At 40.2% G+C, this 13,983-nt stretch overlaps 1 protein-coding gene across 1 annotated transcript in view; it reads left to right on the top strand.

The window, feature by feature from the left end:
* Nucleotides 1-1,288: 1,288 nt before the first annotated feature.
* The window catches only part of fry.S (FRY microtubule binding protein S homeolog), a 275,333-nt gene continuing 262,638 nt past the window's right edge, over nucleotides 1,289-13,983 (top strand). Inside the window, exon 1 of the mRNA XM_041584507.1 lies at nucleotides 1,289-1,391. The gene's annotated coding sequence lies outside the window, so the exon portion shown is untranslated. The remainder of the gene's footprint in view (nucleotides 1,392-13,983) is intronic.

Here is a 13,983-nt window from a genome sequence, read left to right as displayed (position 1 = left end):
CCCCTTGCCAACTAGAAATCTCTTTGCAGCACAATTCTAGGGTGACTTTTCCCTTCTCCATATTGAATATTTTACAGGTCTGTCATCCTGAGGGAACGCTAAAAGTGGATTCCAATTAGGGATACACTGAATCCAGAATTCTTCTGTCCTGCCAAACCGAATCGGAATCCTAATTTGCATATGCAAATTAGGGGATGGGGAGGGAAATCGCATGACTTTTTGTCACAAAACAAGGAAGTAAAATGTTTCCCTCTACCCACCTAATTTGCATATGTTTCCCCTAATTTGCATATGTTTCCCCCTAATCTGCATATGTTTTCTCCTTCCCATCCCTAATTTGCATATGCAAATTCTGATTCGGTTCGGTCGAATCTTTAATGACGGATTCGGGGGTTCGGCTGAATCCCAAAGGTGCATTGCTAATTCCGATGTTAAAAGTGGATTCCTCTTACCATACATCAAAAGCTATTATGGCAATTTGTGGCAAAATCAGCTATCAGCAATCTCATTTGCAAGACTACGTGCTGCCACGTGGAAGAACTCATTGGTATCAATGCGCGCCAGTGACCGTTTTCTGCTCATTAAATCAGTCAATGTGCAAATTGTGTGGGCAGAGAAGCAGCCGGAGGATAGAAAGAAGGGGAGTGACATAGTCGTGCCCAGTGCAATACAACGTGAATATCTGTGTGACAATATCTGTGTGACAATATCTGTGTGACAATATCTGTGTAACACAGGGAACAATATGCTGCTGTGCAGGGGCATAACTATAGAGGAAGCAGACCCTGCGGCTGCAGGGAGGCACAGGGGCCCCATGAGGCCCTAATTCATATACAATATCAATAAATATTGCTAAAACAGGTCAACCTCTAGACATTTTGGGGGCCTGGAAAATTAATTGCTATGGGGTCCAGTAATATGTGGTTACGCCACTGCTGCTGTTGCTCCTACTGAGGGAGGGAAAGAAGTTTGAGGGAATTGAACGCTGCTTTATTGTGTTAATAAAAATATGCCCCATTGTTGCATGATGTTGTGCTGCCCTGTCACGAAAGAAACCCCTGTCGTTCCACGGACTGCCGGGCTTCCCCAGCACTGCCCATGACCCCCTCTAGATGCCCTGCCTGTACCCACACAGATGGTGACTGACGTCTGTTTTGGAAATGAGAAAACTGGAGCAGGCGAATGGGCCAATCATCGTTGCCAGGGATGCTGAGGAGGGCGGGCCCTGGAGCCGGTTGCCTAGGCTTGTTGGGGAAGGCGGAGCTAAAACTGACAAGAGAAACAGAAGGGGGCAAACTGGCTGTGAACTAGAAAATAAAAGCAGCAGAAGCAGTGGCAGAAACTGGGCACATCATGCAAAACGGCTGTAACTCTTTCACTGTGTGAGGAAGGTAAGAAACTATGCTCTGTGTGCTGCTCCTGTGTGTCATGCCATGCTGCTTGCCCATGAATATTTCAGCTTTTCATTCCGCTCAGTCTCAGTCAGTGGGAGGGAGAGGGGGGTCGGGGACTGTCTCATTGTTGTATGTCCTACAGCTGGGCATTGGCACTCTCATTCAGCCCTTCCTCAGACAGACATGAAACACCTCACACAGTTATTATGGCTCATTGTTTACATCGTGGATGTTCTTTGAATTACAGCTTCCAGCAGGGTGTGATGGGAGTTTTAATTAAACAGGTGAAGCCCCTCCAGGTGTTACTGAATTGCAACTTCCAGTAGGGGATGATGGGAGCTGTAGTTCGACAAACCTTTGGGGCAAAGATTAACTATAATAATTGTCCTGTCCCCTCTTCTTTTGCTCCATGGAGAGGAAGCAGATTCTGCGGCTGCAGGGTGACCAGGAGATATAGGGCCCCATGAGACCCTAATTCATATACAATTTCAATAAATACTGGTATAACAGGTCAACCTCTAGACATTTTGGGGGCCTGAAAAATAATTTGCTAGGGGCCTAGTAATATATAGTTATGCCACTGCCCATGAGTATTTCTGTGCCTTGTTATTATACTGATATAATCACTTCCCTATATCTGACGCTGTCTACAGAGTGTTTTTATTGCTGGTCTTCTTGAACAGGGTTTGTTTTTAACCAGAGCCAGGGTCCCTTCACTATAAAAATTGTGGTAATTTCATTACCTGCTATCCCACAGCCCCACTCCCTTCCCAGAGACTATTATCCCACTGTTACTATAGGCACCATCTCTCCTTACTATACCTGCTATCCCACAGCCACAATCCCTTCCCAGAGACTATTATCCCACTGTTACTATAGGCACCATCTCTCCCTACTATACCTGCTATCCCACAGTCACACTCCCTTCCCAGAGACTATTATCCCACTGTTACTATAGGCACCTTCTCTCCCTACTATACCTGCTATTCCACAGCCACAGTCTCTTCCCAGAGACTATTATCCCACTGTTACTATAGGCACCATCTCTCCCTACTATACCTGATATCCCACAGTCACACTCCCCTCCCAGAGACTATTATCCCACTGTTACTATAGGCACCAGCCACCATCTCTCCCTACTATACCTGCTATCCCACAGTCACAGTCCCTTCCCAGAGACTATTATCCCACTGTTACTATAGGCACCATCTCTCCCTACTATACCTGCTATCGCACAGCCACACTCCCTTCCCAGAGACTATTATCCACTGTTACTATAGGCACCATCTCTCCCTACTATACCTGCTATCCCACAGTCACACTCCCTTCCCAGAGACTATTATCCACTGTTACTATAGACACCATCTCTCCCTACTATACCTGCTATCCCACAGTCACACTCCCTTCCCAGAGACTATTATCCCACTGCTACTATAGGCACCATCTCTCCTTACTATACCTGCTATCCCACAGTCACACTCCCTTCCCAGAGACTATTATCCCACTGTTACTATAGGCACCATCTCTCCCTACTATACCTGCTATCCCACAGCCACAATCCCTTCCCAGAGACTATTACCCCACTGTTACTATAGGCACCATCTCTCCCTACTATACCTGCTATCCCACAGCACCACTCCCTTCCCAGAGACTATTATCCCACTGTTACTATAGCCACCATCTCTCCTTACTATACCTGCTATCCCACAGCCCCACTCCCTTCCCAGAGACTATTATCCCACTGTTACTATAGGCACAATCTCTCCCTACTATACCTGATATCCCACAATCACACTCCCTTCCCAGAGACTATTACCCCAATGTTACTATAGGCACCATCTCTCCCTACTATACCTGCTATCCCACAGCCACAATCCCTTCCCAGAGACTATTACCCCACTATTACTATAGGCAACACCTCTCCTTACTATACCTGCTATCCCACAGCCCCACTCCCTTCCCAGAGACTGTTATCCACTGTTACTATAGGCACCATCTCTCCTTACTATACCTGCTATCCCACAACCCCACTCCCTTCCCAGAGACTAGTATCCCACTGTTACTATAGGCACAATCTCTCCCTACTATACGTGCTATCCCACAACCACAGTTCCTTCCCAGAGACTATTACCCCACTGTTACTATAGGCACAATCTCTCCCTACTATACCTGCTATCCCACAGTCACACTCCCTTCCCAGAGACTATTATCCCACTGTTACTATAGGCACCATCTCTCCCTACTATACCTGTTATCACACTCCCTTCCCAGAGACTATTATCCCACTGTTACTATAGGCACCATCTCTCCCTACTATACCTGCTATCCCACAGTCACACTCCCTTCCCAGAGACTATTATCCCACTGTTACTATAGGCACCTTCTCTCCCTACTATACCTGCTATTCCACAGCCACAGTCTCTTCCCAGAGACTATTATCCCACTGCTACTATAGACACCATTTCTCCCTACTATACCTGCTATCCCACAGCCACAGTCAGTAGCGATTCAGGCCCTGAGATGGCTCCTGTTATACTGGACCCCTGCCCTCCACCCCCACTCTTATTGTATCTTCTGTCGGAGCAGGTCCAGTGGGGTCCTGAAAATTTTATTTTTAAAGTTAATAGAGGTCCTACTAATACTTCTCCCCAAAAATATCTTAGCCTTGCTTAACAAGAAATTTGCATTATAACTTAACAGCTACATCTCCCATCAAACCTTGATTCAGAGAATTGTAGTGTAACAGCATCTAGACAGACAGGCATAATACAAATAGAATGTTACACTTGTCCCATTTTAGTGATTTGTTTAATTTAAATGTAGTTTATATCAAAACTTCTGGATTTGGGGATTTAGATCTGAACAAACATTACATATGCAGTAAAATTCTGTTCATCCTTTAACTAGATGGAATTTGTTTGAAAGATCCTGCTTGGAATAAACATCTCTCGTTAAAGGGGTTGATCACCTTCCAAACTTTTTTTATGGTTCAGTTGTTTTCAGACAGTTCAATTGCTTATTTCAATTGCTTTCCATCTTTTATATTTTATTGTTTTCCCAGAATATCAGTTTAAAGCTTAAATTTCTTGTCTCTAGTGTTTCTGTCTGGCAGCTCAGTGATCCAGGTGCACTGTTACAATTTGCTACATTTAGTTTATACAAATAGTTGATACATATTTCAGCAGCATCTGTGCAATATTAGCAACTATTTTATTGATTCTCAATTATAACAGCTGCCTTTATTAAAAGGAAATAGTGTTCACAACAATAAACCTATTTAGTATATAAATTACAAATTAACTTTTAGTATGATATCCTGATATTCTAAGGGAATTTGCTATTGGACTTTATTTTTTAACTTTTCTGGCCTATATCAGCTGTTTTGTGGGTTTGTTCCTATTTGCACCCCTTGAGGACAGTTCTGCCAGTCACTATAGTAACCAATGACAGAGGGTAAGATGGTAGTTAGTGTGACGATTTTGGCTTAAAAATGTAAATAAAGGGCCCAGTGGAATTCATGTTCTCCTTCCCAGTACCAGAGGTTAATTGCAAAGTTCTTTACCTAACGCAAATTACCCAGCAGGGAATGCGTGTTTATAATTAACCAGTAAGTGTTGTGGGTTTTTTTTTTGTTTTTTTTACAAATTGTCGAGTAGTGCCTGGAAGTTCAGCATCACCAGTATTATACTGTATTAACTATAGAAGTAAAGGTATTAATGTACTTCTCTTAATATCTTTATATGATCAAGCTGAGGCCACATTTGGAGAAGAGACAGCACCTAGTAGTGTGGTTGCCTCATATAAATGGGTAAAATTACATAAATTAGAAGTGTCCAAGTTAAAGCTGCTTTTTAAATACAGCTTGGATATCCTTGTACTCAAAGTACTAACAATAGTTGCATATTATATTTGCCTTATTTATGACAACCCTTTTTCTCTTAAAGGGGTCCTTTGAATAAATGTATTTCTAAGCAACTTTGCACGTACATTAATTAGGATGTTTTAGATTTATTTGTAAATGTAATTGCAGCTAATGCACAGTTTGTTTTCTTTTTTTCTGTTTTCTGGTTCTGATGCTTGAAACAATGTAAGTCAGTTCTCCTTCACTTTTGTAAATGAGCTACATTTTCTTCAGGTGAAGTGCAGAGAATACAATCAACTCTCTTTCAATAGCAATTAAAGTCACAAATAACTTTGAAACCACTGGAAAGTGGGAAAAGGTGAGGCGAAATGTAACTTCCACATTTGAAAAGGGACAAAACGCACTTTAAACATTCAAAACCTCCTTTCCGTTATATTTTATATATTTGAATACATTTCTGGACTCTGAATAGGTAGTTTATTTTTATTTTTTGCTCATTATAAGATTGGCTGGCTTTTTGACTATCTCAGTGACTATGTCAGAGAATAGAGAATTGATTGAAGTCCTATCTACATTTCAAATATGTATATATATATATATATAGCCTGAAGAGAGGGTCCGCACAAACAGGACTTATAAAGTAAATGAAAGGTTTTTCTTTGAAGAGAGCAATCTGACCTTTATCAAAGACTCTGGTATTCTTCTCACGAATACATATATATATATATATATATATATATATATATATATTGTATGTATATATATATATATATATATATATATATATATATATATATATATATATATATATATATATATATATATATATATATATATATATATATATATATATATATATATATATATATATATAAGCATTCACAAAGTACCTGCACTCCTTCCTTGTTGTTCGAATATGGGTGCTTGGTCAATCAGCGTATACAATGTTCAAAGTGGACCAGCACACCGAAGTTTTCAATCAAAAGAGTTTTATTTCAACATCACTCATGTGTCCAACGTTTCGGCCCACATTAGGGCCTTTATCAAGGCCCTAATGTGGGCCGAAACGTTGGACACATGAGTGATGTTGAAATAAAACTCTTTTGATTGAAAACTTCGGTGTGCTGGTCCACTTTGAACATTATATATATATATATATATATATATATATATATATATATATATATATATATATATATATATATATTTATGGTAATGCATCTTCAGAAAGGTTCCAGATTATGAACCAAAATGTTGATGAATGCTTGATATGTATCCAATGATGCAATTTTGCTAAATAATCAATGAAAGAAAATGAGTACGGTGTGCGCACGATTATCGAATCTATGGATTTTTCAACCTCTGCATAGCACCCGAATAATGACTATATGTGACGACCTGAGAGGTAAATTTATAGTGGTGTATTCTCTAGGCTGTTCGGAGACCATAGTAGTCATGAATTACCTCCTGAACCACATTTTACAACAGTAATCATCCCTTTTCACACACCTCAACCCACCCCATTACTTGCGCTTCGCCTAACACAAAAGCTTTGCACAACATTGCTTGACAACTTATCATTATTTTTTTTATTTTTAGCTGAAGTGATAGGATCTTTATTCTTTTGCAAAGGAACAGGTAATGCCCTGCTTATTCTGCCAGCTGTTCTGCCAGCTAGGTAAGGGAAAAATCCCCTGCTTTATTTGGTAGATTCCCCCTCTCTCTTTTAGTTTCCATCCAAATAATTGTTCTTCTCTGTCTGTTCACATAAGGACCATTGTCACTGTGATTGAAAGGAAAGGCTTTGGATCCAGCAGGGACCTTTGTTGCAGCTGCCACTTGGCTCAGCTACGTTCCACTTGATCGTTGAGCGATTAGTCTTGTTCCAAGAGTGGCTCAGATGCAGATATTTGTCTAGTCAGATTTCCAGGAATGGACATGGGCATAATCCTCTATATTCAGTCACCCATCAGCAGGGTCCTAACAGACTTTTGCATCCATACCTTAGCAGATTTGTCTTCTTTTTCGCCCCACTACTCTGAAATTCCATTAAGCCTAACATGTTCTGCTAGAAGTACCAGCTCTTATTGCTATCAATCATTTATAAAGTATTAATGTGTCTCCCAGCACTTACATATAAAAATGGAACAGAGACAATATATAATTCTGGGGATTTGTTATAAGCTGAACAGTAGTTTGATCCTGGGACCACCATAGAATTTATGTACCACCAGATTGATGTAGGAAAAATGTATCTCTGCATTCAGTCATCAGTTTTCCCATAGAGTTTAATGGGCAGATTTATCGAATTTTGAATTTATGTGATATTTTTTACTCTAATAAATTCAAATATGCTCTTGAATGGGAGGTTATTTAATAAAAAATGAGAATGTCTTATATTCGATCGAATAGTCCCAACCCAAAAATGGGAATTGAATTTGATTTGAGCTTTCCCTTCGAAAAAAACTTGAATGTCAGGAAGCAATTAACATATTCAACTGGTTCAATGGACCTCTGCCATTGACTTGTAAATTAATTTGGCAATGTCATGTTCAACACCCTATATCCAGAACCCAAGCTAAGCTCCCTGGTCTCAGCTCTCTCTTCTGCCTTTAAACGCCGCCTTTCAACTCGGGAGGAGCCCTCGGCTAATTGTATGCCGCCAGGTCTTAACAGAGAGAGGAGCAAAGCTAACGATTCTGGACGAGCAAAGGGGCACGATCGTCTCACCAGGATACTGGAAGGAAGAACACCACCAGGAACAGGCAGGCCGGGCCAGCACAAGCAGATAGAATGGTCAGACAGGCCGGAATCAGGATAGAGAGCGTAGAATAGTTGATGGACAGGCAAAGGTCGGATTGGAGAGGTCAGAATAGTCACAGACAGGCAGGATCAGAGAGATCAGAGTAGTAAATCAGGCAGGCAAGGGTCAAAACACAATAGATCAGTCAGGATTCACAAGGAATTAACACCCAGGAACTTCTAAATAGAACCCAACAACGGGCAGTGTGCTGCAAACTTAGTTCCTTTCTTATACTTTTGAATTTGGAGCCATTGCACGCTGACATCAGACACCAGCGTCACTGCGCCTTTAAGAAACGAACGTGTGCGGCGCGCGCCTTAGAGGAAGCCGGCACCAGGAAGGAAGGAGCGGCGCAGCGGGTGTCCATGCCAAGGACGCGGCGGTGGACCCCGCTGCCCACTAGACCACCAGGCAGAGGTAAATTATTTACAGGCAAGTTTAAGGTGGCGAATATTTGAATTAAAACTGTTTCCATGGTCGAGGTGTGATATATCTCACATTAGATTCGAATTTATATTTGAATTTGGGATTAAAATTCGAATGTGTGAATTTTGACCCAAGAGGCACATTTATCAAAGGCTGAATTTCAAATTCATGTGAGTTTTCAAAAACTCCCCTAAACTCCCATAAATTCAAAATTCGACCAATTGAAATTTATCAATTATGGAATCGACCCAAAAACTCAAATCGAATTTGAGTTTTATCTCTGAAAAAAACTTGAATGTCAGGAAGGCTGCAGACACCTAAAAATTAATCCCTGGACCTCTCCCATTGACTTAAACAGCATTTCTGCAGATTTTAGGTGGTGAATAGTCGAATTTGAGTTCTTAAGGGGCCCGAATATGATAAGTCTTGAAAATCAAATTCTAATCGTTTAAAAAACTCTAATTGAATTTGGATAACTCCCTAGTCAAACTTGACAGTTTTGAACATAAAAAAACTCGAAAATGCAACTTTTAAGTCGACCTTTAATAAATCTGCCCCTAAGTGAGTTTTGAGTAGATAAAAAATCAAACTTAACCACAGTCAAACCATTTCTCAGCAGGGTGGACAGAGTAGTTTTACACTTTAGGGTGGAGGATCCCTCTCTGAGGCTAAAGCTTTGGGTTAGTTGTTGATGGTTGGAACTTTGTCAATTACCCCTGGGGAGGATTAATGCACAGGATACCCATGTCTATAGCCCAGTGGTCCAGCGTGATCAGGTTCCATTCTAGTTTTTTTTCAATCATTATTTCTGTGTTCTTTTAATATTTATTTTGTTTGCACTACTTGGTCCAGTCGGGGGCACCTCCTGGGAGAAGAAGGCAGGCAAGGAGCATGTGTGTGTCTGGATACCTGCAGATCCAGTGACGTCATTGGTGCACGCCAGACCTGATCCGGCATAAAGAGATTGGGTGCATGTATGCCTGGATCTGTAAGCATCAGGACCCAGCAGTAGCCTTGAGGGGGGCCTGTGTGTGTGCATGTTGCTTAGGGACCCACATGTCATTAATCTGCCACTTAGTGCCCCCTTAGTTCATAATAAAATTACAGATTACTGTATCAGTTTTGTAGACTTAGTTCCAGTAATACATAGCAAAGCAGATGGACAGAAGTCCTCACACACAAATCCCACTTTATGGATCTTTAGGTTAAAGGAATAGTTTAATGTAAAAATAAAACTGGGTAAATAGATAGGCTGTCCAAAATAAAAAATATAAAGGCTGGAGTGACTGGATGTCTAACATAATAGCCAGAACACTACTTCCTGCATTTCAGCTCTCTAACTCTGAGTTAGTCAGCGACTTCAATGGGGGTCACATGGAACATAATTGTTCAGTGTGTTTGCAAATGACCCTAAGCATTCAGCTCAGATTCAAAAGCAAACAGTTATGACCCATGTGCCCCCCCTCAAGACATTGATTGGTTACTACCTGGTAACCAATCAGCGGAAACCAAGAGAGCTGCAAAGCAATAAGTAGTGTTCTGTTATGTTACACATCCAGTCACTCCAGCCTTTATACATTACATTTTTGGCTATCGCACTATATTGGAAACATTTGTATTTTACCCAGTTTTTTTTTTTAATATACTGAACAATTCCTTTAAGCTTCCTGGAGTATCTAAAATCTTACCCTAACTGGCCTTTAGTCTAAGTCCCACTTGCTCTTGTTCAGATCCCCCCAAGGGCACCATCCCCACAGTTTGGGAACCTCTGATCTGGGTGAAACTAGCTGTTTCAGGAATAGTTCTCATGGATAATACTGCTGCGGTTGGGATTCCTTGGGGTTTCCTCCCACACTGAACAAACATACAGGCAGGTTAATTGGCTCCTGATGAAATTGGGCCTAGTGTGTTGTGTGAATGTGATTAAAAATTTAGACTGTTCTGTTCTAACTGTGTCAATGTGTTGTCACTATATAAATAAGGACAATAATAAATATTTTGCCTTTGTGATGTAACCTGAAAAGTGACAAAATCACACAAACAAACCAGCTGAATAGAAGAGTTGCTCTGTGGGTTCTACCTGAATGACTTCCCTAGCAGGGACTGGGCAGTTGTACAAACACATAGTTCATCAAGCTCATAAGTCATTAGTTACTTAGTGACAGACAGAGCATGCATCCCCTGCTTTGAAAGGCAAAGCTTAGACAGACATGTTGCCATGAGACATTGGAACAAAGAGAGACAACCTGTGGCTGCTGAACAAACTTCTGGCACCTGCATCTCTATTCTGGCTCTGCTAGAACTTGCCTAGTATTGGCAATTGTAGGGCAAATTCAGCCAAAATGAAATGCATTGCCAATCCAAGGGAAGGTTTCCATGAGTGAAATGATGGGGTATTTAACCTGAAGCAATAAACTCCACTTCACTGCCTGTTTGGGCTGTCCCAATGGAGCAATTCCTTGCACTTGTAAACTGTAAGGGGAGGGATAAGGTATAAGACCTTCATTCGTGATATAACAACCCCCCCCACCACCACCAAAACCCAGAGTGGCACCATTATAGAAATAATAATTGTTTCAATAATGTAAACCGAATATTACATGCATTTTCTTGGGCTCATAAAAGTTATCTTATATATTTTCAAAGCAGCTGAACATTTAATAATGAAATGGCTAAAAAAAACAAAAATACAGTTGCATAAATATAGTCCACGAGAGAGAAGAAGGCTTGATTCCAGGAGAGAACCCCGCTGTGTTCTGTTTCATGGCCTATATTTAAGCCTTCTGTTTTCAAGCCTGTGTTGCTCTAAAAGCTTATGCAATTCGATATCTTACTTTTTTTTCAGTTCTTTTTAAATTGTTCACCATAAACAAAGACTTTTTTTCAATTACTTTCTATCTGTTATTTTTTACTGTTTTTCTAAAATTTAAGTGTCTCAGTCTTACAGCTCAGTGATCCAAGGAACATTCTGAACTGTTACAATTCGCTACATTTAGTTAATATATTTCTCAGCAGCATTTGGGGAATATTAGTAACTACTGTATCTATTCTAAAGGCCCCCATACACAGGCATTTGGGGAATATTAGTAACTACTGTATCTATTCTAAAGGCCCCCATACACAGGCCAATAAAAGCTGCAGACAGACAGAGTCGGCAGCTTATTGGCCCGTGTGTGGGGCCCTCCGAAAGGCTTCCCCAATGTCGATCCGGCAGGGTAAAAAAATCTAGTCGGATCACGGCCGCATCTGTTCATTGTGGGAATATCAGGGAGAGATCCGCTCGTTTGGCGACATAATAAATGTATTAGCTAAATATATCAGTTTAGAACATTTAAAGGTGAAAAATTAAACTTTAGACTTCAATATTAGAAAAATGGTCACAAATAGAAAATTGAAAGTAATCGGAAAAAGCTTAAACAAGTTCATTATTTATGCAAATTCCTTCCTAAAAGCTGGGGAAGTAGTTATACCTACCATATACAGTGTACTGTACACAGTACTGTACAAGGTGTGAACACGGGTATAGGACAAGGGTATAGTTACAGTATATTAACTTATACAGTAACAAAAGATACATCTTTGCTTAAAGGGATCTTGTCATCGGAAAACATGTTTTTTTTCAAAACGCATCAGTTAATAGTGCTGCTCCAGCAGAATTCTGCACTGAAATCCATTTCTCAAAAGAGCAAACAGATTTTTTTATATTCAATTTTGAAATCTGACATGGGGCTAGACATTTTGTCAATTTCCCAGCTGCCCCTGGTCATGTGACTTGTGCCTGCACTTTAGGAGAGAAATGCTTTCTGGCAGGCTGCTGTTTTTCCTTCTCAATGTAACTGAATGTGTCTCAGTGGGACATGGGTTTTTACTATTGAGTGTTGTTCTTAGATCTACCAGGCAGCTGTTATGTTGTGTTAGGGAGCTGTTATCTGGTTACCTTCCCATTGTTCTTTTGTTTGGTTGCTGGGGGGGAGGAAAAGGGAGGGGTGATATCACTCCAACTTGCAGTACAGCAGTAAAGAGTGATTGAAGTTTATCAGAGCACAAGTCACATGACTTGGGGCAGCTGGGAAATTGACAATATGTCTAGCCCCATGTCAGATTTCAAAATTGAATATAAAAAAATCTGTTTGCTCTTTTGAGAAATGGATTTCAGTGCAGAATTCTGCTGGAGCGGCACTAATAACTGATTCATTTTGAAAAAATTTTTTTTCCCATGACAGTATCCCTTTAAAGGGGTTGTTCACCTTTGAGTTAACTTTTGGTATGATGTCGAGAGTGATATTCTGAGACAACATGCAATTGATTTTAATTTTTTATTATTTGTAGTGTTTGAGTTATTTTTTTTTTAATTCAGCAGCTCTCCCGTTTGCAATTTCAGCAATCTAGTTGCTAGGGTCCAAATTATCCTAGAAACCATGCCTGATTTGAATAAGAGACTGGAATATGAATAGGAGAGGCCTTAATAGAAAGATGAGTAATAAAAAGTATCAGTAAAAATTAGTTTGTAGCAGTACAAAGCATTTGTTTTTATATGGGGTCAGTGACCCCCGTTTAAAAGCTGGAAAAACTATTTTATTGATAATCCAATAATTTATCAGCCTTACCCCAAAAATACACTGCTACCAATTTAATGAATTAATTTAAATGCTGCCCTAATAGTCAACTGCTGAGTACAGTTGGCACTACATATGCACATCAATACAACTTTTGGCAGCTAAGACTGAGCATAAAACATAATAACCAAGAATAAAAAAAATAATTGCCAAAAAGGTGTTTGAAGAGTTAATTCTGATAAAACTGTAGAACGAATATAGAATGAATATAGAAAACAGAATATAATGTATACATATACTAGACAAGGTCATCTGCCCTGCCCCCTACAACATGCAGGTCTTATAAGGCAACAATTAAACATTTATTAAAGGATCATATATATGGTGCCCTTTTGTGCAAACTGCTGACCCTTCCTCAAGCCAGATCAGCTTGCAGAACATGTTACACTTTATAGTGTGTGACTTGTAGGTCATTAAGGGGATATCAGTCTAACGTATCCTTGCAAGTTACATACAGCAAGGAGCAGCCTCTAGTATCCATTACTAAATTATTTAGGGGCCGATTCATGAAGCTCGAGTGAAGGATTCGAATTGAAAAAACTTCGAATTTCGAAGTGTTTTTTGGACTACTTCGACCATCGAATGGGCTACTTCGACCTTCGACTACGACTTCGAATCGAAGGATTCAAACTAAAAATCGTTCGACTATTCGACCATTCGATAGTCGAAGTACTGTCTCTTTAAAAAAAACTTCGACCCCCTAGTTCGGCAGATAAAAGCTACCGAAGTCAATGTTAGCCTATGGGGAAGGTTTTTGATCGAAGGATATTCCTTCGATCATTGGATTTAAATCCTTCGAATCGTTCGATTCGAAGGATTTAATCGTTCGATCGAAGGAATAATCCTTCGATCGTACGATCGCATAATTTGCGCTAAATCCTT

The sequence above is a fragment of the Xenopus laevis genome, chromosome 2S, assembly GCF_017654675.1.
Source record: "Xenopus laevis strain J_2021 chromosome 2S, Xenopus_laevis_v10.1, whole genome shotgun sequence".
Lineage (NCBI taxonomy): Eukaryota > Metazoa > Chordata > Amphibia > Anura > Pipidae > Xenopus > Xenopus laevis.
Note: the sequence above shows the minus strand (reverse complement) of the source record. Positions and strands in the feature narration are given on the sequence as shown.